At 49.6% G+C, this 23,973-nt stretch overlaps 1 protein-coding gene across 5 annotated transcripts in view; it reads right to left on the minus strand.

Moving 5' to 3' along the window:
- Positions 1 to 23,973, minus strand: part of SLC24A3 (solute carrier family 24 member 3) — a 124,337-nt gene that overhangs the window by 82,563 nt on the left and 17,801 nt on the right. For 3 of the 5 annotated variants that reach the window (XR_001878428.1, XR_001878427.1, XM_017837417.1), the window contains exon 1: positions 21,639 to 21,670. The gene's annotated coding sequence lies outside the window, so the exon portion shown is untranslated. Of the gene's footprint in view, positions 1 to 21,638; positions 21,777 to 23,973 lie in introns of those variants that run through there. The other 2 variants (XM_017837419.1, XM_017837418.1) reach the window with 1 other exon arrangement.

The following is a 23,973-nucleotide window of genomic DNA, read 5'->3' on the forward strand; positions in this document are numbered from 1 at the left end:
CCCACACTGTAGAGCGGGCATTGATTCCTTTTGGCCATCCCCCGTGTCCAGCTGACACGTAAAACCATGACTGATGTCTGCCTGCCACAACAACTAGCTCAGGCCATGGCTCAAAATCAAACTGTCTTCTCTCTAATCTATTACTAACAAAATGGTGAGGGCTGGGAAATCAGCAGAGACCAGGCAATATTATTGAGGATGTCCAGGCTGTAATAAAATCCACCTGGCTCTTTCCCAAGTTACTCCTTCTTATGTTCCTGTCAGGAGTGAAGAACTGCTTCTGATGTCAGCAAAGGCAAGTGGACAGACCACACAAACACAAGAGGAGAGCAGACAAGAGCTGTAAGTGACCCACACCGAAGCACAGGTTTCTGGCATCGCCCACCTGCTGAAGCTTGGGGATTTTGAGAGAGAAGGACCACACAGCCTCTCAGGACCAGCCCACCCATCCCAGCAGGATGACCAAGGACTTGCCCCCAGTCACTTGCAGAGGATGGAGAGGTCCCTTGCTCCAGGCTTAGCAGGAACAGCTGGACAGGATGAAAGTGGGCTGACACTGTGGTTCTGGGGTTTCCTATCTAGCAAAACAAAATTTTGTATGTGGACTCTAATGATATTAACTAAGTAAAAACGGGGGGGGTTAATCATTTTTTCCTTAAAACAACAGTTGTCTTTCATACACAATTACAGGTAAAAGACAAACAGATCAGGAGATTAACTCTCCATAGGCAGTAAAATGCCATCTGGTTTATGAATCATTCTAGGTATGACACTCTTCTTGCAGATGATATGACATACGCAAAAGTGTTTTGATAAAATAAATAAACAAAATATAAATAACGCTTAAACGCTGTCTTCCTGCAGGTAACACTCCATAAAGCTACAAGGCTTGCAATGCAACCCTTCATTCCTTTAGCAGGGCTAAGGGGTGATGATTTTAAGCTGAAGGAGGGTCAGTTGAGGTCAGATATGAGGAAGAAGTTTTTTTTACAGTGAGGGTGGGGAGGCCCTGGCACAGGTTACCCAGAGGAGCTGTGGCTGCCCCATCCCTGGAAGTGTTCAAAGCCAGGTTGGATGGGGCTTGGAGCAAACCAGTCTGGGATTCTAAGCCCTGCCAGGCACTGCCTGCTGTGGCTCAGACGCAGAGCCGGCCCTGATAGCCCTGAAGGCAGAAGAGCTGATGGACCCCGATGGAAGAAACGACACCAGGAGGGGTCTTTATAGTGTCCTACTCCCTCCAGCCAAGGGAGCAGTTCCTCACAGTCTTGGTGTTGCACACTGGCACCAAGGGATTGTCACAGAGCTGCCACGGAGGTGCTGACACAGCCAACCCTGCCCCCCTCAGCACGCAGAGATCACCACACTGCTCCTCCGTGGCTGTGGCAGGATTTGTGCTGTTCCCCACAGGAACACTGAACCGTGCCAGCTGAGAATTACTGCCCCAGACAACCTTCCAGCCACTGCTAAGAATCTGACATACTGGTTTACACTGGATTTCAGTTTTTCCCCTCATTTTCATGCTGCACCTCCCTCAGTCAGACTGCAAGATAAGTCACTCCTCTCAGAGCCAGGTAATCTTTTGTTCCAGAGAATCCTAGAACTAACCTGCCTTTCACTGCTGTAAATCACTACAATCAGGAATGCCAAATCAGGAACCCCAAGTCTAGAGCAGTTGTTCTGTGGTTAAAAACAAATCCAGCATCTTTCAAGCCTTTCTCTGCATTACCTACAGGGTTTATTGCCCCACTGTTACATTATTTCCAGATCTCCTGCAAGGAGCTTCAGTCTTGAATGTCTCAGAAAAACACTAAGTTGCATTTAACAGAAAACCACAGAGTATTTTCCTTAAGTTCACATATATGAAAAATTACTGGGCAGAATGGTGAACACAAACAACTACTAGGAAATTAATACAGAAAGCCAGAAACAAGATGAAGATTTTTCTTTTGCTCCAAGCAAAAAAAAAAAAAAAAAAAAAACCTTGGCTCAGCAGCCAGCTGTCATCCAATTCAGAAATTACAGAACAAGATGAACCAAGTCCTTCATTAGCACTCTTAGGGCTCTCCCAGCCACCATCAGGACAGAGAGAATCTCACGGAGGGACAAGCAGACAGGAAAGCCTCGTGAAAGAAGGACTGTGGAAAGGACAAACCCCCATATTCTGAAAGAGGTGAGGACCCCTCCAGCCAGACCTCCCCAGCCACAGGTGAAAACCACTGCCCTGCCTTTGCCTGGTACACTCCCAGGTGTGGATCCATTCCTCTGCACAATCAGGAACAGAAATCTCCTTTCACTTGTGGTGCTGAGCATCTTCAGGGCGAGTTTGGGCTGCCCACAGCTGAGCACCAACAGGGAAAGAACATCAGGCTTCTAAACCCCCAACCTGGGCACTGCAGCCCCTTGCTTCTGAGCATCCAGGTGCCCAGTGCCCAGCATGCCTGTTTATTTTTCATGCCTATCTGGCACTTTAGATGCTGAAGTTTAAGGCCTTGCTATCACAAATACGTGTCACTGCTGAGAAGACCCTGAGATGACACCAACTGTGGAAGTGCTCATGCACAAACTGGGTGACAAAGTAAACACGAAGAACGTGCTCATCCTTCCTCTTTTGCCCACACCACTGCAGATTCCAGCCATGCCAACTCACAGGACAGTCTCTGGCAGTTGGATCCATACGTGAGCTACACAGTCATTTACAAAGGTGGGTGTTTGCTGCAGACTCATCACTTCGATCACAACCACAAATCAGGTAAGGATAACTTCTCAAGAAGAGGAGAAACACTAATATCATTGCTAATACCTTATTAGCTCATGTATTTCACTTTACTGACTCCCAGGACAGATTTCCAAGTGAACTGGCAGCTGGGAGATACTGAATGCTGCTGTCTTCCCTGCACGGAACTGCCCAGCAGCATAAACGTAAAAATTAAGAGTCAATCACACAGGAACACTCTGTCACCATAATCATTAGGAGCCCCAGCTGGGTACCTATTTCAGGGACGCTGGCCACCAGAGGGAAAAGGGACTGCACAAAACTTCTTGCTTTTTCTTCTTATTGAAACATTTCCCTCTGCCAGAAGGCTTAAATCAAAAGCTGTGCAGAGCACCTACAGGCAGCAGGATGAACCCATGGAATTGTTTTCCAGGGAGCTATTTCCGTGCTGCTGTTACTGCCACAAGTGTGAGGGGCTGAGGCAGCTGCCCAAGCCCAGCTGGGCCAGCGGTTCCTGCTGCCCCCAGCCCAGAGTGGCTCCAGCTCGCCTGAGGCTCCAGGGCCTGCAGAGCCTGTCCAAGCTGACCAGAAAGCCCTGAAGCTTGCACTTCAAGCACACGGGGCCCGACTGGGTTCAGTGCACATCCACAGCACGGTCAGAGCAGCACCCAGCCCCAAAGGGATGTTTTGGTTTGTGGCTGCAGCGAGAGCACGAACGCTGCCGGAACACGTCACTCTGGGGCCGTGCAGGCAGCGATGCCCACGGACACCCTTACACGTAAAGCCACCTTCGTGTGAATTCAAATTACTTCCTGACCCCCAGCATGGCAAAATGAGGGCCCACCTGGTGTCCTGACCCCAAAAGGATCTCCATAGGAAATCTTCAGCACCTTTGGGACAGCACAAAGCTTGTCCAACCCCCAAATGAACACACTCCCTTGCCTCGACTCCCATGGGCAACCTGTGCTCCCTTCTTGCATCCCTTAGGACTCAGGAGCAGCAGAGCTGTGCCCAGCTCTGGGAGGGTCACCACAGGGCAGGTATGAGCTGTCAGGGAGAGGACAGGAGCAAAGCCTCCATTACCAGCATCCCCATGCAGCAACTGCTGCTGCAACCACCACTGCCAGTGCAGCCAGGCACTTTTGGATTGGGGTGTTTGGCTTTTTTAGAAGTGTAATTCAACTAAGACCCTGAATACTGATTAGATCCAAGCCCCAGCCTAACCCCTCCAAAGTTATGTAATTGCTGAAATCCAAAAAGCCTTGAAAAGCTTAAATGTGACAGTGCTGGTGATGTCATGCTGCTGAAAGGTTTCCATGGTAACCACTCCTACCACTGCCATATGCCTGTGGCTCTCAGCACCAGAGAGCAGCATCCTCTGCACATTGCCCTCAACACCAAAATTTGGGAGAACTTGGAGAAAACGGCGAAGGACTCCCGGGTGCCACTCGGCTCCCTGTGCCCCTCATCCTGCCAGACAGGTGACATGGTGGAGCCACGGATGTGGCTCCTTCCCCCCTGCAGAGTCAAAGCTATCAGCAGCTGAGGGACCTGACCCCCAACAGAACTCCTAAGAGATGGCCCTGAGGACAGGCAGGAGTGAACCCCCAACAGCTCCTGCCCAGCTGGGCACGGCTCTCCAGGGGACACACACTCCTGGTTCCCCTCAGCCCGGTGCCAAGGCACATCCTCAGCCCCAGCTCCCACCCTGCAGGACAGCCTGGCAGCCTTTGGCCAGTGCCACCTCACAGAACTGGAGGGTCGGACCCGCTTTCATCACAAGGAAGTTAAAAACCAAAACCAGAAAGGCAACTGAACAAAGAAAAAACATCCTTGAGTCCTCACGGTTGCAGAAAAGCGCTTCAAAAGGTTTCCCAAACCTGAAAGTAAATAAAAAGAACCAGTCTACTGGCTTTAAAAAGTGCCTTCCCCCCCCTTCTCCAACCTTGTAATTCCTGCACAACGGCAGCTGAAAGCCTTTGTGGTTTTTTCTAAGGGGTAAAGCTTAATTTTCTGACGTATCTCCACCCGAGTTCGCCCTCGCCCAGCTGATGAACTAAAACAAGAGCAACAAATTAAACTTTGTGTTAATTTCGGATCCAAGCAAAGGGCTTTATTTCCCTCAAAGAAATTGAGAAACTCCCCCTATCAAAGGGTTCTGCATTTTTAATCATCCTCTCCTGCCAGGGCACTTCTGACACGCCCTTACGTCAGGGCTGTGAACCGATTTCGTGTGCTCAGAGATGTGCAGTGGCTTTGTCTGGGTTTGGGGCCCACGTGTAAAAGTAAGAAAGCCCTGGGAGTGCTTGCTCAGCCCCAACCTCGAACACCAGCCCAGCTAATTATGACTTTACTGCAGATCGCACAAATTATGTCCCCTGGAGCCCAAACAGCCAGAACTTCCCTTTCCTCCTGGAATGCAAGGTCCAGCTGAGCAGAGGGGCCAAATCCTTCCTTGCTGGGTTTAACTGCAGCCCCTCAGCCCGGTTTTCAGAGGCAAACCCCCAGCCCCAGGGAGAACTCCCTGGTGCTCAGTCAGGGAGCAGGGGCCTCCAAGATCTGCTTTGTCCCACATTCACCCTCCAGAGCAGTTTCCAGCGGGAGGCTGAGGAACCCAAGATGGATTTTTGAAGAATGTATCACATACACTTTGGCAAAACTAAGAGAATAGTCTCAAAAAGGCTTGAGGGAAGCATCAGGCTGCTGTTTCCTCATCTCCCACGAAATCCCTGCCAAAAAGCCTATAGCACAATGCAACAAAACCAAATTACAATGGTAACATTTATCCAAATTAAATGATGAGTCCATATTTTTGAGCTTAGCATGGATTTCCTTTTTTGGCATTCACAATTTTAACAGTTATACACATGTTCCAGCTTAGTTACCCCCAAAACATTATCCAAACATTACTATTTCAGGGCATGCTGTGGGGCAAGTAATGCTTTCTGGAGGCACAATCACAAACCCTTCTGGATTCGGGGCTGGCTGCTTTGGGCCGTGTGCTTCCTGCCAACCAGACACAGTTCACTTGAGTCTTCCTCAAAGAACTGAGCAACGCTCTCTATTTTCCACTGAGACACAAAGCCCGAGGGGGTTTTGCTTTGCTTTCTCCCCCATGTTCTCTGCCAGACCAAGTGCAACTCTGCAGGTATTTTTACCATTGTTCAGTGGGAGAAGAGGACAAGTGAAGCCAGTCAGACACAAAATGGCCACAGCAGCCACCTCCCACAGCCTCCTGGAGAAGTAACGAAATGGCCAAGCAGGACCAAGCCCACCAGGGAATCCTTGGCAGCTCCCACATGTGCCAGGCAGCCCACGGGAGCCTGTCCTGTGCGACCACTCTGCCAAGGGGCACACAGGGCTCCTCTGCTTCCCACCCCTCCCCGGAGACATCAACCAACCGCCCAGAGAGCTGCAAAGCCCCGACAAGTCCCCGTCTCTGTGCTCCTTTATTTGGGGCTGTTCCCTGCGTGTTCCTGCGGCAGGGAAGGGGACACGGTGTTACTGCACCACTGCTGAAGGTCAGCCCTCATTTCCACTGCAGCGCTGGCCAGGAAGGTTTGCAGCTTCCCTGTTGAATACCACCGAGCTGAAACACTGCTCCCAGGTCTCAGCTTGGTTTGCTTGTAACATTTCATTCAAATTCATGTTACAATTTCCAGCCAAGTCCCGAGGTTCTGGTTTTGTTTGTTTTCTGGACAGAGCGGAGAAACATCCTTGTTTTTTTCAAACAATGAAACTTTGTAACCTTTAGTCTGTGATGAAAACACACAGCCTTTGGAGCACAAGGTACCCGGGGTCTCTCGAGTTACCCTGGTGCCTGCCATTGCAAGCGACCCTGAACTTACTGAGCTCCATTTTTACAGCAGGAAGTGTCCTGGGGTATTCTCCCACATCTTTCGGGTCAGCTCCAGCTCAAGAAGGCACACCACCTCCTCCCAGTCCCAGGGAAGTCGCCTCCCAGTGAAGTGACTTGTTTTGAAGCTGATGGTCTGAACCGTAAGGACGTGTTTTCCCCCACGTTGTTTATTTTCTGCAAAGCTCCAACCCACTTACACCACTTGTTCCTAAGATAGCCCAGCTCTCATAAACTGTCATTTGGTGCAATTTTTTGCAATCAACAAGCAACATAATTAACATCTAGTCCAGGGCCTCCTTCTATAGCAGTATTATTCCTATGGCATGCCTCATCCCAAACAATGACATGCTGCTTACCCAGAGCTCTAATCAACATTCTTTCATCACAAGCAGAAAGGAAAGGGAACAGCACAAAGAACCGTGTACTTCTCAGAACGGTGCTGTGTAAGAGAAGCCTCTCCCAAATATCATTCAGCAAACCTGAGCAAGAACACTCCGCTCCTCAGTTTCTCCCAAACGCTGCCAACCCAGTTAGGAACCATCCCACACGTCCCTTCTTCCTTTGGGCTCCACAAAACCAGCATCTCCAGCAACAGAGACATTACCAGCTCCTGTTACTCCTGATGGTCCAGCAGGGAGAGGGGTTTGGATGTCTTTGTGCACTGGCAAGGAGGACGAGGTCGTGCAGGCAGAGGGGTGACCCAGACACAGGCAAGGGAAGGTCAATTTATTGTCTTGCTGTTCCCTTACAATCTAATTGTGCCACTTCTAACCCTGGTAACATCCTCCTGGATCTCGGGCTAAGCTATCAATACGCACAGATTCCCACTTATTCTTCCTCTAAATATTCATGCTGGTAAATAAATATTTTGCCTTCCCACACTAATGCATAATGTATAAATCAGCCTTGAACACAAAGAAACCTAAAAACAGTTCTCATAAAAAAGATTTAGATTTTTTTTTCCATAAACAACAGCTGGCAAAGTATCTCACAAAAAGAGGAAAAAAAAAATCCCACTTTGCTGATACATTTAATTGCTTCAGGATTTAATGCTTCTCCAGTGTTGTTCACTGCTGCCAATGTTAGAGGGGAAAGTATTCCTGTCCAAAAGCTGTGATGGATCTATCCCATAGCTGGGACAGCCCAGCTTCCTCCTCAGCCATCCAGCTGCTGCAGGACCCGGAGCTGAGGCACTGCTCCAACAGCCTGGGGCTCACCCTGAGCCTCCTGAGCAAACACTCTGCCCTCCAGGCTGGGAAGAGGGTGCATCATACCCAGCACAAACACACCTGCACACAGACACCCTCACACTGAAACGTGCCAGTCAAGCAGGTGAAACTGTTCTGTTCAAAATTCAGGTGAATTTGATAACAAAACAGTGTAACACAGAAGAGCAATTAAATGTTTAAGAAAAAAAAAAAAAAGAAAAAAGGAAAAAGGCAACAGAGGAAACTATTTATTTTGCCTTTCCCGTAACTGTTTTTGCCCCTACAGAAACAGTGTGCAGCCATTTACGTGCCATCCCAGAGCATGTTCGCCTGTGTCCTCACTCTGAGGGCTGTCCCAGTGTGCCTGCTGATAAGCACATCAGGAAATGAGGATGGATTTGCCCTGACAGCCACACCTGAGGTTCCGCACAGAACCTCCCAGGTAGTTTCTGTTTACCCTGGATCTCAGCCAACCTCATTCTTACAGACCTGAGCACCTCAGCCCTTGCTGCTGTGTGGTGCAGCTTGTCAGACAGGCAACACAACTCTGAACCATTCCTGAGCCTCCCACAGCCCGTCCTGCCCACAAGGGGAACCTACCCCACTGGACTGCACACCAGAGAACCTCCCTCCTCTGCCATTTACAGCACCCACACAGCCACTGACACGGAGCAGACACCTGCCAAGGCACACAGCCTGCCACCTTCCCAGCACCACGCTCAAACCTCCCCTTCCGTTCAGTTTTCCATACACTAACTGCTCACAGCAACATCCTTTTAACAGTTCACTTCATTTTTAAAGTTTTACAGATAAACTGCAAAGGACACGTTTCTTCCACTAGTCTTGTGGCAGCAGGAAAATAAGACAGTAAATTAAGTCTGGTCTGCTTGCAAACCTCCCTCCGAAATTGGGCGACAGGCTCTGCTTTAAGCCCACCAGCCCTCTGCTTGCCCTAGCGCCAGTGGGATTGGCAGCACCCCACTACAGGAAGGGGGACAGTGCCAGCCCTGTCCCCTTGGGTGACACCCCAGCAGCGTCACCTGGAGAGGCTCTGCAGGAACACACCGGCACCACCGGGGTCGGGACAAGGAGCGAAAGCAAGTGCACCTTCTCCTAGTCCAGCTGGCTGCAGGCACATCTGCACCTCCCCGGGAACATGACAAGCATCTGCAAAATCAGAATAGGATGGGAAACACTGACTGACAGCACACTCCCTTAAAAGGCCATCGGATCCTGATTTACAGGCTTGAAGCAGCAGGGAACTTCCTAGATGGAAAAATTTGCCAGGGAAACGTCAATCACGTCCCCTGTCACTCGGTGGGCACGGCAGTTCCACGTGCTCTGCAGAGGAAACAGGACTTCCACAGCCACACACGTGCCTGGGCACCAAGGTCTGTCTCCTCCAGCAATGCCCGAGTGCTACCAAAGGCTCCAAGGAAACCTGGCCAAGCAGATTACGGATAACTACACACTGCATGGCTCAGCTGCAGACCACTGGGTCCTCTCACCTTCCCACGTGTTCACCTGCTTATTAATTCTGTACTGAAGGCAAGGTAAATGTCCCTGCAAGTCTTTCCCAGGAGACAGTGACTCAGTCCAAACCATTCAGCACAGATGCAGTGGAGGCAGGGCAGGAGACACGCTGGCTTTCAAGTTTCACTTGGAAATTTTTTTAAGGAAAAGGGAGCGTGGAAGGACATGTCCCAAGGAGGAACCGAAGTGCAAGCAGAACATAAAATTAATTCAAACATGGAGGCTCCAAGAACAGCTTGATTCCCCCACTGCCAGCCTCTCCCCAGCACACGAGCGGTGGTGGCTCAGTGGAACTTTCCATCACCCATTCCAAGTATTTGTCTGCTCCTGCATCCTGATTAAATCTGTAATCCTGATTACCAGGGATGGGGGAGAAGGGGAGGTCCAGCATTACCCACAGGAGCCTCAGGCTCAGTAGGTGTTTGACAATCTCACTTCAAGACATGGTTTATGTGATGGAATTTATCTGCACTCCTCTGTCCACTGCTCCCCAACCTGTCCTTACCAATCCCTTGCCCACCCCTCAGCTCTGGGGGGGCTGCCAGAGCCTCTGCAGACCCCAGCACTGCTGAGGCAGTCTCCAGACCTGGCTGCAGCGTGCTGCCTCCCAGAGAGGAGCACAGCAAACCCAGCAGCTGTCAGCCCCCCTGGACTGTGCCTGCACCACAGGGGTTTCCTGCCTGCACACGGGCAGCTCCAAGGAGCAGCTCAATACACCTGGGAAAAAAGTAACAAGAGAGGACATGTCCCAATCAGGGGAGTCTGGTGCTGGGCCTCCATCCATCTGGGCTGGGGCCATGTCTGCCCCATCCACCTGAATGACTGGGGGTAGTTCACTGCCTGGCCTTGAAGCCACACCCATTCCTACCTCTCTTCCAGGCCCATTGGTCCAGGGAGGATGCCAGCAGTTACCACCACATCCCCAGCGGTTGCTATGGCTACAGGAAAGCTGCTGCATCCCTGCACACAGCATCCTGCCTCACCCAAGGTCCTCAAAGCAACCAACTGCCCTGGGGACATCCTCAAGAGCCCTGCTCGCTTGGAGAGAGGCTCTCAAGTTCCCTCACAGCAAATCTGTTCCCTCCTTCCCTTTTCCCCAGCAGAGAGGCATCCTCCCAAGAGGCAGAGCTCAGCAGCTCCTGCTGCAGAGCACAAAGGCTCACACAGGGCACAGAGTACACTCAAATTCCCAGGGAAAATTAAGCACAAGGAGCTATTTCGTACAGAGAAACCAGTTACTGACTTGTTACTGGGAGATGCGAGAGTACACCAGGGAAGCATCACTCAGTCCATTGGCCCAAATCCCAGTCGTAAACACATCCCACACTTTGCTTGCACCTTTCCCTGTGAACATGGCACTGGATGCAGATGGAGCCAGAAGGCAGTGCCAGAAGAACCTTCAGCCTGAGCAGTCCCCTCTTCCTCCTCCAGGGCCCTGCTTCAGACATGCTGACCTGGCCACGGCACATGGATAAGGCCACATCTACCACGAACACAGGCAGGGATCCCATCAGGCACACAGCTTGCAGCCAGGTTTTAGGGAGCAACAGGTTTAGTTTCTGCGGGCAGCTGCCCCAGAGACCCCAAAGCAGCATCCCCCCGAGGAAGCCCTCCATCCCTGCAGGGGGGCAAGGCACAGGGCCCCCCCCTGCCCAGGGACAGGGCAGGCTCGCTCCTCCTCCACAGCAACACTGTCCACGGGATGCGTGAACTGTGCCGAGCCACGATGGAGTCTGCACTGTGAATTGTTGCTTTGTTTTCTAGCAAAATTCTATAGCAGTAATTATCCCTGTTTTAACACAAAATAGTCATCACCTCCTCCTTTCCTCCTCTTCTCCCATCAATTAAGAGATGGTAAGACCTCTGGCTCATGACTCACCACAGTCCTTGAGGGCTGGAGCTGGTGTGGTGGGTGATCACCTGGATGCTTCCAAAGGCAGCGCCCCTGGGACAGGCATGGACAGCTTGCCAGGCTGCAGGACAGAGTGCCACAGTGCTCAGGTCACTGGGAAGTCACACTCATCAGGGTAGAAGCTCACTCTGAGACTATTAATGAGCTCTAACTAGAGCGGTCATTCAGCCTGTCAGCACCTGCCCATCCATCCCCAGACACCCAGGCTGACACTGCTGCAGCCTCGGGACTGCCTGTGCTTACAGATACACTGGGCAGGACTGCTCCTTTCTTTTTATCCCACCTCTCTTTTCTCTGTGCACGTGCACATACATATAAAATCCAGAAAAGGGTTCATTCCAAAGTACTTCCCCCTCTCCAGCAGAGATGCACCACCACGACTGCACAAACAACCTGGAGAGCTCACAGCAGATCCTCGCCCAGCCTCGTGCCTACGTGTGGGGGACACTGGTAGGGACTGAAAGCTGTGGCACTGCCTGGTTGCCACCTTTGGCCACCAGCACAGGTACAACCTCAGCGGGAGGACATGCATGGGGCAGAAACTGCCCCTGAGAGAGAAGCTGCCAGACAGCTCAAGAAGCGCTCAGGCAATGGCTGCCCCACAGCCAGTACTTTTACTGCCAAAGCACCAGCTTTTTAAAGGGTATTTGACACTATCCTGAAATTGTAGGATATCTGACAATATCCTAAAACCCTGAAATTTGGCATGGAAATAAAAACAAACCTGAAAACCTCCCAGTAACTTTGGATGAGCGCACGTGCAGGCTGAGCAGCATTCCATGCTGGTGTCCATGGGGCGTCTGCCTGGCTTGAGCATTCCCAGCAGCTGGCACCCTGTTTCATTACCTTGCCCAGAGCACACCCTGTTTTTACAGACAGTTCTGTGTTGTGATGTAGCTCATCACACATCCCAAGGTACTGGGTTGCCCAAGCTCCAGCGCTCGGCACACGTCATTCCAGCGGTGGAGCAGGCAGGCAGGCTTGGCACACGTCATTCCAGCGGTGGAGCAGGCAGGCAGGCTTGGCACACGTCATTCCAGTGGCAGGCAGGCTTGGCACACGTCATCCCAGTGGTGGAACATCAGCTGCCTGCCCTCTGTTACCCCCTACCTCCCACCTCACCTACTCCAGCTGTAGGGTACAGAGGATCTCCCTTCCTGTGTGGTTTTGTCACACCCAGCACAGAAGACTTTGATCCCTGCATGAGTGCCCCTGGAGAGCAGGGGGAGCTCCCAAAGCAGGAGCTCTCCTCCTCACCACCAGCACCAGGCATCACGGGATCTTGGGGAAAGAAAATCCACTCATCTCTCTGTTTCAGGAACGGGAACAGCAAGGAAGTAACAAAGGACTTGCACATATGGGTAACCAATATCTAATCTAGAAATTTTTTATGCAGTCCATGAAAAAAAGTCCATTTTAATTAAATACTTTTATTTTACCCACTGCTGTGCACTAAATTAAACTGCTTCAGCATTAATATATAAAACCATTACTCTGTGCATGCATAAGTGAGTTTATGCACGTGTCTGTATATAAAAACTATACAACTGAGCACTGCTTAAAATGCAAATAACAGATGATAAAGCCTCCCTCCTGACTGTATTAAATCCTGACTTGGGATGTTGTATTTGATTCTTGGTCGCTTAAAACTAGTACAAACGCGATGAAGTCAATGGAGCTAGCAATAATTTACATCCGTGGAAAATCTGGACCTTTGATTTTTAAATACTAACTACTGGCAAGAACTGAAAAACAAGCAACAAAAATCCAGTCTGCAACATGGGGCCAGATGTTATTTTTCTTCTTTTGCAGTAATAGCTCAAAAATACCAAATTTAAAACAGAACTCTAGGAAAGGCTTGTCCTGGGACACATCTTGGAGTTACATCAGCTTTCAGCCCCGAAACTTAGGGCTGTTTACACATTCATGTTCAACCTGTGAAATACTACAGATGCACCACAATTTAAAGCATGTGCCGATAACCATTTGCCCCAATCTCCTTCATCATCAAGCTTACTCCCTCTGCCCTTCTGGCATCCCAGAGAGGCTTTAAAATGGGAGAATGACCCGTCCCTGGAAGAGTTCAAGGTCAGGTTGGATGGGGGCTTGGAGCAAGATGGTGTAGTGGAAGGTGGCCCTGCCCGTGGCAGGGGGGCAGCTCTGAGGTCCATTCTGCCCTGAGACACCTCTCCTTGGCCATGAAAGCCCTGCTGGTGCCAGACAGGGGTTCTGGTCCCACAGAGCACACACCCTGTCCCGCAGAGCCGTGATCCTGCGGCACAGCCGGAGGCAGCGAGGGCAGTCCGTGCTCTCCCTCACCAGCCTCACACCTCCTGCCACGCTCAGAATTCCAGCCTGATGGCATAGGGCACCCAGATTTTCTAATCCTGATTTTAGAACGCAAATAAAAGGCAACGCCTCCCGCCCCCAGCACGCTTCCCAAACCCAACGGAGTAACTCCCTGAGCTGCGCAGAACCTCACAGAACCCCAGAATCCTTCAAAGTACTTTATATTTCCACACACACCCCTGAAGTTGCCCTCTGAAGTAGCACAAAAAACCACATGAGCTAGAGAACCTGTGACAGCTAGGACTGAATTTCTGTTTCCATCCCGGGCCACCCTTCTCAGTGTCTTACAACGATCACTCTCCTCCAGAGCTGACATTTCCCACAGCCCTACTGCACTGCCCCCTCCATTTCCTTCCTCCTCTGGAGTCAGAGCAGAACACCTCTATCCATCATTTATGTTGGAAAAGATACTGTCCTTCAGGTGCTCTGAGCAGAAACCCCGCACTCTGTCCCAGCAAACCCAAGTCACATATTTTACAAGGCCCGGGATCAACAGGCACCAAGACAAATGACTTCATTCCCAAATTTCTTGGTACTGAAAGTCTAAAATTCTTAACAACCAAAAAATTACAGTAGCACAGATTTTCCTGAGAATTATGACATTTTACAAAAATGCAGCGATATATTTTTAAATGTTAAGTGGACAACTTGCATTTACCATGAGAGAAGAATAATTCAGGTGTGTACAAAACTAAACTATTCTGGTATCTGGCCAATCTGGAACATCTGCATCTGGTAGACACTCCCTGTTACTACAGCTGTGAGCTGCCATCTGTAGCTCAGTAATGTCCCAAGGCAGCCAGTGTCACCAAACAAGAGGACCACACTGGCTCTCCCCAGCTGCCAACCCAAAACCCTACAGTGGAGCTGCTTTCCAGGCTCAGCATGTGAAAATCCAAGCACATTTTCTTCCAAGAGAAAGGAACAAGTCTGACCTGACAATTTTTTCACCTCCTCCTTAGAAATTCAGGTCCCAGGCTTCATGGAAGACTTCTCAGATCACCGGAGCGATGCACGGCAGCAGCCTGGCATCCTCAGGTGTCAGAGAAGTAAAACCCAGTTCAGAAAGGTACAGCGTGATATTTATTCATATCTGAAGTCATGCTTTGCTTCTTAACACCTTTTAAATGCAAGAGCATTTTAATATTTGGAAGCAATTGTTCCCTTTCACTATTTTAAACCTCTCTGTGGCCTTTTCCACAACACAGAATACCAAAGGAGTAACCCAAACTCACTAAAGGGTCAAGGAAGCAAGTAGCATTCCCCTAGATACAAAGAACAAAAAAAACCACCACAAACAAAGAAAAAAGCCAAAATAAATCCCCACACTCAGAAAAATTCTGGTAATTTTAAAGTTACCTCAGAGGGGAAAAAAATAATCATAAAAAAGGACACAGGGTTCCCCCCCACACACTACTATTATTTTAAATGTGGGTTCTTACTACATAACCGTAGTAACTGGTTGGTGAAGTACTTGGGAAAACATTTTCCCCCTCTTTGTGCTGTAGAATGCTGACATTTGCTACCTGCATTTTTTTCCAGAGATAAAGTAGGCAGATCCTTTAGAGGTGATGTAATTAAGAGGTGACTAATAGGCTGCAGGTAGGTCATTTCATTGCAGTCCAAATGAGGACTACAAAGAAAGCAGAGAGCAGAAGCCGAAGCACTACTGAGCACACCTTACACATCCACAGCTCGTAGAGAGTATCTCCCTCCCACTCCTTTGCACAGCACTTCAAAACCTAAATAACTGAGCAGCCCATCAGGAGCAGAACACTGCCAAACACACGAGGTTAAGGTTTGGCTGTTGGCAAATCTGCTTGGCTGTGAGGCTTCTATGCAGGCAGAGGGACAGGGATGGAAAGGGGAACGGGGGGTGAAGCACTACAGAATGACCTGCACCAAAGGTCCTCCCCAAGGTACCCAGTGTGGATCTTGTGGGGGTACTGCAGCTGTGTGCTCCCTACCACTGCTACTGCTAAATTCCCCCAGCCAGCCAGCCCATGGCCAGCACTCCCTGTTTCAGGTCTGGCCAGGAAAGCTCACTGGCAGCCTAAAGCAAAACACTGACTTGCTAAGTGGGACACCAAGGGAGAGCTCCCATGCAAATGGGGCCGCACTTCTGACTGGCTCTCAAACAACGTCCTCCTGTGCCTTTGACAGCAGAAGGTGTACAGGTTAAGATCTGTTCCCTGTTCCCTACAGGATTATTCCTTTTTTCCTCTCCCATTGTCATAATTTCTCAAGATATTAACATGATTCTTGGGTAGCAACAGTCAATTATCCTTTGGTGTTCTTCACTCGACAGGCGGCACGACACACAAATCTTCCCTGAACGCTCTGCGAGCCCTCACTGCACAGCCAGCCTGTGACAACACAGCAATCCCCAAACAACAGTTACAGCGGGAACAGGCTAATCACAAGTATCACCAATTAAGCAAATGAGTCCCAGCAGTCCCACCGGTGCACATCTCGGCCATGTTGTGACACAGAGGGCTGAGGGCAGGCTGCTCACGAGCCGGGAGCCAACGGGTCTAATGAGGTTCTTTTCTCTCAGAATAAGCAGTGATTTAATTACAACTGCTTGATACACGTGCAGTGATGTATTCTGCAAAAACAGGCAGCAGCTTTCCAAGGAGGGCACTCTGAGCAGGAGCTCACCACCTCTCCCCTGCCAGCAGATTGTAGGGTCAACACTTGTCTTTGACTCTGGGGTTTATTTGTTGTTTTGCCACTTTGCTCCCCTTCCTTTTCTAATTATTTTGTTTCATCGATACAAGAGAACGCACCAAGTATGAACTGGGAAATAGCACTGCCACCTCTTGATTTTAATCACACGAGCTTGTATTATTTTTCTCCCTAAAGCTCCGGCTCCTGGAGTTGCACACATAATCACATGGGAATGCTGGCAAAATTTCAGCAAAAAGAACACAACTGGCCTCCTGTGTGTGCCCAGGGGGCCCTATTTTGCAGGGAACTGCATGGTTTTGGTGAGCAGTTCAGAGTTTTTAAGTACCCAGCCAAAAGCAGTTGTTCTGAGCTCCCCCTTTGGCACATTGTCCAGGCAAAGCCCTGCTGTCAGAACACAGCAGGTTCTGCCTCACAGGGAGGTGCTCAGGTACCTGCTCACCTGTACTGCAACACAACTAGCCATACGTGGGTTGTTGCCCCCTTAGATGGCTGAAAAGTCCTAAAGAAAGTACTTGGGACCACCTCTTATTGCCAAGAGATCCTGCAATGCAACAGTCCCAAAGATCCTGCAAAACCCAGCCCAGAAAGCAAATCCCAAGCCCTGAGCGAATCCAGAACACAGCACAGAAAAGGAAAATCATCTGCAGCATTTCCAAGGAACGAAGCCAGCAGGCTCTGCAAGAAGAACCCCAAACCCAGGGGCTGCCTTTCCCAGTCCCCTCAGCCAGAGATGCAGCTGTCGGGGCAGCCGGCCCAGCCAAACCCACTGGCTGGTGCCACATGCCACCAAACCCCAGCACCTGCTCCCACCCAGAGAACATCCCTCCTTCCAGGCTGCAGGAGGAGACAACCCAGCTCCGTGCCAGCACACAAACCCAGAGGAAATAAGCATGTTTTTATTTCTGAGGCTCTAACCCCAACATCACAGTTTGCTGACACTTTAGGTCTGGAGTTGACAAACAAACAGAAGCAGAGCGTGGGAGCAGAAGTTCAAACCAATTTCTGTCAAATTCACCCAACTTATGGTTCAGGGAGAGAACAACATCTTTTTTTTCTATTCCTTGAGGACATTTTGTATCTAAACTAACAACAATTTATTTTTCTAACATTCCCATGAGTGAAAGCAAGGTTTGGCAACTTGCAAGGCAGAAACTAATTTTTGCTTTTCATTTTGCTAGGATAAAATTAATTTTGCTTGAGGGAAGGTGACTTTTTTTAATTGGATTTAGGTTCAGAGAAGGAAAAAAAAAAGAAACAAAAATCACTCTTCACACAGCATACTATATATGCTTCTGAAGAAGGCCTTCTCAAACTCCACAGTGGTGAGCAAGAGAAATCTCACTCACTCTGCCCACTGCTACTTCCAGCACCTTTTCACACGAACTACAGATGAATTTTTTTTTTCTATGTCTTCCCATTTCCCATCCAGAAGCCCATCCTGCTAAAGCAAACCCCAGGCTTGTGACGATACGGCTCCTTGCATCCTACAGAGGCAAAAAGCAGAAGGATGCTCAGACAGGAAAGCCTGGCACTGCACCTCCAGGTACAAAGGCTGAGAAGTCCACAGTGATGGAGCAGTCACCATTACCCTCCACACCCAGATATCAAGGCTCCACTGAAATCACGAGCACATCTCACCCATGTTTCATTTCTGTGTCTTCCACGCTCGAGTTCTCCACTTAACACACCCTGTTTCTGGCTCACAAGCCCACCTCAGACTGTGCTACAACTCTGGGACCTGCTAGACCCTCCTGCCACTGCCACAACCTCCCGAGCAGCTTTATCTGACAGTCCACGAAGAGACCACACACAACCCACAGAAACATCAGGAGCTCTCTGGACATCGTTCTGGGCAGGACAGCCCAGGAGAACTCAGACCACCTAAAGCTGAGCACGTGCAGAAGTCATTGTGCAAAGAGAGGAGTGAATGTGTAAGAGGAAAGAGATGAGAAAGCACAGCTTCACCCGAGGGGGTTTGGGTTTGTGGTTCAGCACCAAAGAAAGGGCCACAAGCACCAGCGAGCAGCCTGGAAGGGTTACCTGCTCCACAGCCAAGCACCACAAATTACATTATCATAAGCTATGAGTCACTGGAGAAATATTGATAAAAGAGAAGGCTGCTTTTGAAATCAGATGAGGAAATGTAAAAAATAATTGCATAAAAACTTCTTTGGCTGTTTAATTTAAACACTTTTGTGCCTGGGGCTCTAAATGAATATACCGAGATCTTTTCGTTCCTGCAGCAATCACGTATTTCCTGCTATTACTGATAATGACTTTAAAACAGCACAGTTAAGCAGGGCTGCTGCTTTATTTTGAGCCTTTCCGAGGTGGGAGTGGAAGTGATAACACCGGGGGAGGCTGGTGCTGACAGCTCGTCAGGGGAAGCATATGCCAGTCTGGAGAGGAGCTAATGAGGGCTGGCACCGGGACCTCCCACGGGAATTTCTAGACACATCATGTCCCATCCTGACAGAGCCCAGGAGCTTGTCACCTTCCTGACAGCAAATAAACCGAGTCTGAATGAACAGCGACCTTCAGAGTTTCTCCAGGGCAGTCTTGAATTTGAATATGGTAGCACGGGGACCCGACCCAAAGCTCAGTGTTAAACCAGCTCAATCCTTTCTGCTGGCTTCCAGCAGGTGAGTCACATTTCTGAACAGGACCGGGTGGGTAAACGATACTTTGCCTGAAGCAACACGAGTAATTCTCCCTTTTCCCTCATAATCTTTTGCATGAGCTAAAACCTAGCCCCAAAATCACGAGCGTTTAACAATATCACTGTTTCTGTAAATAAACTCTGTCCAACATTTTGTCCATCTCTAGTTCCACACACCTCCACATGGATACCATGAGGACAAGGGGACAGTAGGGAGGCCAGAAGAGCATCTGCTGTGTGACAGCACTGTCAGACACTGCCATGAAGAGCCACCAGGATTCAAGAGGGAGAGGACAAGCAGGTATGACAGCAGGGCTGGGCAATCAGGAATCCAGAGACAAGAGACCAGAGGCTCTTCAGAAAAGAAAGCAGGCTGCTCTGTTGTTCTGCTTCCACAGGCACTCAACACAACCAAAGCCAGCCACAGGACCAGGTCAGAGCCCACAAAGAGCATTCATTTCTCAGCAAAAGGACTAAATAAAATAAAAATACGAAAAAAGGGCTTCAGGCTGGATTCGGTCCATCCATTTCGCCCCCTTAATATTTCTACCATTTTTGTTTCAAATGAAAAATGAGCAAAACCCTCACTATCTGGGGCAGTTCTGATGATAAAATGCTACTAGACAGGCCCCAGGATAAACCATTAGAAAATAAAAATAGCAGTTGGCAAATGTCCTGGCAGGCACTCAAAAGAGCCTGCAAACACCCGTGCAGCTAAAGAACAGAGATCTTCCCTTCAGCACCTAAAGGTGTGTTTACTGCCAACAGAGCACAAAAGCCAAGCACTGCAAAAAAACACAAAACATTTCAACATGAGGCATTTTATTTCCCTCCCCCAGCAAATGAGGTGAAACTGCTTCTTTAAAAGCACCCACTTTTGCCTAGCTGTAGGTGTTTACACGGGGTCATTTGGGAAGAGAGCAGGAAAAAACCCCAAGTCCTTCCAGGCAGCGTGTCCCTCCTGACACCTGCCAAAGGGAAGGAGGGGCACCTGAGTGCCAGCACACATCAGCCTGGTCCTGCAGGGATGCTGAGGGGGTTCAAGCTCTGCTGATTCCCCAGTCCCACAAGCCCTGAGGGTCTGGTTACACACCACTCGTGCGTTATGCTCCACAACAGCACAATTTGAGCCAAACCGCCCCGGTTCCTCCAGCAGCACTGCATAGGCAAGCACTTAGAGAAGGTAAAGGCAGACATGCTTGGTGAAACCCCCTGCTTCCTGACTGCTGTGACACTATCTGGGGTCCCATCCAGCACCAGCACAGCTGGGAGGACTGTGCTGCCCTGGGGGCTGTGGGATCAAGCCTTCAATCAGCTTTGCCTGACAACAACAGTTACTGGTGTCAGGGCTGCACAAGGATTTGAATCACCCTACTCCTGTCCACACCTTTAAACATGAAAGCTGCTGTTAGGAACTGTGCTGAACTCTTCATCCTCACCTGCTGGGATGGTGGTCAAGCTTGCCTTAGACTGGACTGAGCTCAGCAGCTCCACTGTCAGGTGCCGTGTCATCTCCACGGCTGTTTCACTGACTGTTAGGAGGGAGCAGAGGGATGACATTGTATGGGCTCATGACTGGTGGCCCATTTTGTGCTGGAAACCTGGCATCACTCCGAGTTGCAGGGAAAACAGAAAATTCCGAAATTCTTCCCAAAGCACAACCAACACCCCTTTGCTCTCTCACTTTGGTCTCTACGTGACCACAGACAGCACAAACAACATTCAGAACAAGTTGCCCTATCGATGCTCTTTACAGAACTCCTTCTTACCAGCTCTGTTGCTCACTTCAGTTTGCTGAGCAGCAGAGCTGACACATTCTGCAGGTGTCCTACAGCCCACTGGGCACAACAGGTAACCTCCACAGACACTGCAGGAGCGCCCCACTCCCACCCAAGCCAGCTCAAACACCTCTGACTGCCCTCCAGCCCAACATTAACTATTTACATTTACACTGTGGTAACAGGCCAAACGAAAGCCACAAAGCAACACACAGGACCTAAACTCTGGTACTTTCACTTCCTTTTCCACAGCACTGGAATCAGTTTCTGTTACAGAATTGTATTCTGTTGGCATGCCATGACAATCCAGAAAAGAAACAGTAATTTTGCCTCAGTATTTCTGCTTTCTCTCTCCCGAGAAAACACGATGTACTCGGTAATTATTGTTGTACCTTCTGGAGAAGGTAGGGAAAAAACCCCACACCACAAATAAAATCCCACAGGTTTCCTACAGACCTGTGTTTGGTGAAGGCAGCACTGAGGTACCGAGCACAGCAGGGGAAAGATCACTGCAGATGCTGATGTGAGGCTCTAAGCCTGGATCTGCACCACACTGGAGTTATGCAAACGAGCAAAAATTGAGTAAGAAGAATTTTTGTACCAGTTTTTGCTGTTTAAAAAAGACTATAATCATCCATCTGTCCAGAAACGTTATTAAGGATTACAGCAGAGGAAAAACTATAGCAAAGAAGTGCAGCCAGAACTGTGTTAGAATTTCTCTTGGGGCACATAACCTACATAAGTCCCAAAGAACAGAGAAAAACCCCTCCCTCCTCTCCCCCAAACTTGAAGATATACAAGCTCTGCTGTGAAAAGCAGCGTATATGGACTTGAAAAATCAGTAAACGTGGCTGTACAGGTGCTACAAATACAGCTGCCTGGAGGTGAGGGAGCCAAGTGCAGGCCCGAGGGGCTGGAGGCACCTTTCATTCCTACCTGGCTCAGTGCAGTTCCTGACGTAGGGCTGTCCCCCGCCCCCAGGGATGGCAGTCGTGTTCTGCTCTCGTGCTTGCAGCAGCTGTCTCCCACTCCACTTGTCACTGCCCTCCACAGAATAGCCCAGGGCATCATAACCTAGAGGAAAAGAGCAGTAGATACGTGAGGAAAGGCAACTCCTGACTCTGTTCCTGAACACCTGAGGCAGCCACAACATTTGCATTTCAAAAAACCCAGGATCCCTCGGTTTTGAAAGAGTGGAGTTTCCAACCCTACTGGAAAGGGACACTGCCATCAGCTCCCCATTCCCTGGGAGCCAGATGCATTCCTCCACAACTTCAACACTTCATACCAGAAGAGCATCTGTGGTTTCACAAGAGCTGTAAGCATCAATCAGCTTAAAACTGGAGTACTAGCCACTGGTTTTTTTGGTTAAAAAGCAAACCAAAATAAGATGGCAACAAAAAAAACCCTCACAAAACACCACACACAACACCTCAACTTACTCCTTGTGCACACATTCCACTGCTGTTAGGGACCAGCAAAACTGAATCAGGGCCCAGCTGAATTTTGCACGTGCTTCCACAACACTGAAGCCATTTCTGCTCAGGATTACAGCCAATTTGGTGCTGCAGGAGGCCCCAGCAACACCGTGGTTGACACACAGCTAGGTAGGCTCCTCAGTGAATGTCCACACCAGCACAACCTCCCTGCCTCCCGTCACCAGAAACATCCACAAACACCAGGGGCATTGCTTTGTCTCACTTCTCCTGACTCTTCCCTTGCTCTGCTCTCCCCTTCAGCTTTGCCCTGGTGCTGCTGAGTGAAGCTCTATTTTAGCAATGTCAACAAAACCAGTTGGCTGATTTCCACAATACTCTTGGCACAAAGCTGGTCAGCCTTGGACACACACGCTCATGTGTCAGTTCCATGCATCCTATGCCAGTTCAGATTCAAGGGAGGAAGAAAAAACTTTTTTTTTTTCTTTTTAAGCCAGGAGGCATCCACTCTGAGCAGGCACAGGCACCAAATCAGCAACAGAGACCTTGAGCCCCTCTAATAACAAACAGCATTTGAGTGGGATTTCCACCCACCCACCCGTCTCCTTCCCACCAAGCAGAACATGGACTTTCTCACAAGGACTTCTGAACTACTCCTGGTTTTGTCCAGCACTTTGCAGACAGACTGAGATTGGAATCTTGGGGCAATGTCTCAGAGTGTGATTAAGGACAAAGGAAAAGGTTCTCTGCGGGTCCCAACCCTTTTGTTAGGTTTCCTGGCACATCCCAAGGAGAGAGGTGGCCAACCTGAGACTTGTCTCTCCTGCCCAGATCACGGTCTGCTCAGGCAGCTCCATGTCACACTACCAGTGAGGAGGCAACACTTGGGAAGGGGCTCCCTGGAAATACACATCCCAGGCCACCAGCAGTGCCTGGGACCAACACTCCCACGACACACAGGAGTCATCTGGGTGCACGTTTGGTGGAAGAGCCACAGCTGCACGGACAGCCTGAAGCACCTCTGTTTTCTAAGCAAAAAAACCACTTAACTTGGTCAACTACATGTCAGCATTTGAAGCTCCAAGCACTTTGTCCTTACTATGCTCTACTAATGTTAGAGAATGGAGTTTGCTGTCAGTTTAGTCTGTAAGCACCAGTAAGATCAAGCTGATGGAAGTGGACTGCGTTTCCCAGAAGGAGCACAAGCCACAGTGCAGCACCAGGCACCTCCCATAACAACAAACACTGGTCATCTCAGCAAAGCAGTTTCAGTTCCACATACAAGCTGCTTTCAAAGCAGGGGAACTCTTCTGCAAGCAGCTGATGCTTCACGGAGTGTCACTGCACAGAGAAATGGCACAAGGGAGAACACAAGGACTGCGACAGCCCCGGGGCTCTGGCAGAACCTCTCCTGCTCCCTCCATTTTGTCTCGGATGGCAAACTCTTCTGAGCAAGGGGTAAAGAAGAAGAAAGTCACTTAAGGTGACTTTGGAAGGGGAAAAGCTTAATTTGGCAATAGAAGTGTTTATAAAGGCTACATCCAGCACCGACAAAAATCAGCATAAAGAGCAGCGGAACTGGTGCACAGCCGAGCTCGATGGGACAGCTCTGACCTACACCAGCAAAAGCTCTCCTCTGGTACCTCCAGGTTTGAGCAGAGCCAGCTGTCCCTCGGCAGGATGTGCAGCTCACTGCCCCCAAAATCCTGCCTAAGGTATCTCCATTCTAAAACACATTTCGCTCAACAGAGCAGTAGAAAATAGAAGTTAGAGATGAAAGGAGGTGCTTTTTCAAAGGTTTGGCCTTCCAAGGATTTCCCTTTGAAGACAGGGAC

The sequence above is a fragment of the Lepidothrix coronata genome, unplaced genomic scaffold (genome assembly GCF_001604755.1).
Source record: "Lepidothrix coronata isolate B3197 unplaced genomic scaffold, Lepidothrix_coronata-1.0 Scaffold304, whole genome shotgun sequence".
Lineage (NCBI taxonomy): Eukaryota > Metazoa > Chordata > Aves > Passeriformes > Pipridae > Lepidothrix > Lepidothrix coronata.